The sequence below is a fragment of the Anomaloglossus baeobatrachus genome, unplaced genomic scaffold (genome assembly GCF_048569485.1).
Source record: "Anomaloglossus baeobatrachus isolate aAnoBae1 unplaced genomic scaffold, aAnoBae1.hap1 Scaffold_316, whole genome shotgun sequence".
Taxonomy (NCBI): domain Eukaryota; kingdom Metazoa; phylum Chordata; class Amphibia; order Anura; family Aromobatidae; genus Anomaloglossus; species Anomaloglossus baeobatrachus.
Window position 1 is genome coordinate 2076 of NW_027442562.1, and position 2075 is coordinate 4150.

Below are 2075 nucleotides of genomic sequence, written 5' to 3' on the forward strand. Positions count from 1 at the left end.
CTTTAAAATGGATTTGGAGCATGGAGACGATTATCTCGGGATTGCAAGATAACCAAACAAAACTTTTAGTGGATTTCTACTTATTTTATTAAATATCATCTCCACCAAACAGGACAAGCTTGCATCTGTTATAGTTTTGGAGAAAAATGTGTTCATTTCATGTATGCGCGAAATGCCTTAAAAATGGCTTTAAAATGGATTTGGAGCATGGAGACGATTATCTCGGGATTGCAAGATAACCAAACAAAACTTTTAGTGGATTTCTACTTATTTTATTAAATATCATCTCCACCAAACAGGACAAGCTTGCATCTGTTATAGTTTTGGAGAAAAATGTGTTCATTTCATGTATGCGCGAAATGCCTTAAAAATGGCTTTAAAATGGATTTGGAGCATGGAGACGATTATCTCGGGATTGCAAGATAACCAAACAAAACTTTTAGTGGATTTCTACTTATTTTATTAAATATCATCTCCACCAAACAGGACAAGCTTGCATCTGTTATAGTTTTGGAGAAAAATGTGTTCATTTCATGTATGCGCGAAATGCCTTAAAAATGGCTTTAAAATGGATTTGGAGCATGGAGACGATTATCTCGGGATTGCAAGATAACCAAACAAAACTTTTAGTGGATTTCTACTTATTTTATTAAATATCATCTCCACCAAACAGGACAAGCTTGCATCTGTTATAGTTTTGGAGAAAAATGTGTTCATTTCATGTATGCGCGAAATGCCTTAAAAATGGCTTTAAAATGGATTTGGAGCATGGAGACGATTATCTCGGGATTGCAAGATAACCAAACAAAACTTTTAGTGGATTTCTACTTATTTTATTAAATATCATCTCCACCAAACAGGACAAGCTTGCATCTGTTATAGTTTTGGAGAAAAATGTGTTCATTTCATGTATGCGCGAAATGCCTTAAAAATGGCTTTAAAATGGATTTGGAGCATGGAGACGATTATCTCGGGATTGCAAGATAACCAAACAAAACTTTTAGTGGATTTCTACTTATTTTATTAAATATCATCTCCACCAAACAGGACAAGCTTGCATCTGTTATAGTTTTGGAGAAAAATGTGTTCATTTCATGTATGCGCGAAATGCCTTAAAAATGGCTTTAAAATGGATTTGGAGCATGGAGACGATTATCTCGGGATTGCAAGATAACCAAACAAAACTTTTAGTGGATTTCTACTTATTTTATTAAATATCATCTCCACCAAACAGGACAAGCTTGCATCTGTTATAGTTTTGGAGAAAAATGTGTTCATTTCATGTATGCGCGAAATGCCTTAAAAATGGCTTTAAAATGGATTTGGAGCATGGAGACGATTATCTCGGGATTGCAAGATAACCAAACAAAACTTTTAGTGGATTTCTACTTATTTTATTAAATATCATCTCCACCAAACAGGACAAGCTTGCATCTGTTATAGTTTTGGAGAAAAATGTGTTCATTTCATGTATGCGCGAAATGCCTTAAAAATGGCTTTAAAATGGATTTGGAGCATGGAGACGATTATCTCGGGATTGCAAGATAACCAAACAAAACTTTTAGTGGATTTCTACTTATTTTATTAAATATCATCTCCACCAAACAGGACAAGCTTGCATCTGTTATAGTTTTGGAGAAAAATGTGTTCATTTCATGTATGCGCGAAATGCCTTAAAAATGGCTTTAAAATGGATTTGGAGCATGGAGACGATTATCTCGGGATTGCAAGATAACCAAACAAAACTTTTAGTGGATTTCTACTTATTTTATTAAATATCATCTCCACCAAACAGGACAAGCTTGCATCTGTTATAGTTTTGGAGAAAAATGTGTTCATTTCATGTATGCGCGAAATGCCTTAAAAATGGCTTTAAAATGGATTTGGAGCATGGAGACGATTATCTCGGGATTGCAAGATAACCAAACAAAACTTTTAGTGGATTTCTACTTATTTTATTAAATATCATCTCCACCAAACAGGACAAGCTTGCATCTGTTATAGTTTTGGAGAAAAATGTGTTCATTTCATGTATGCGCGAAATGCCTTAAAAATGGCTTTAAAATGGATTTGGA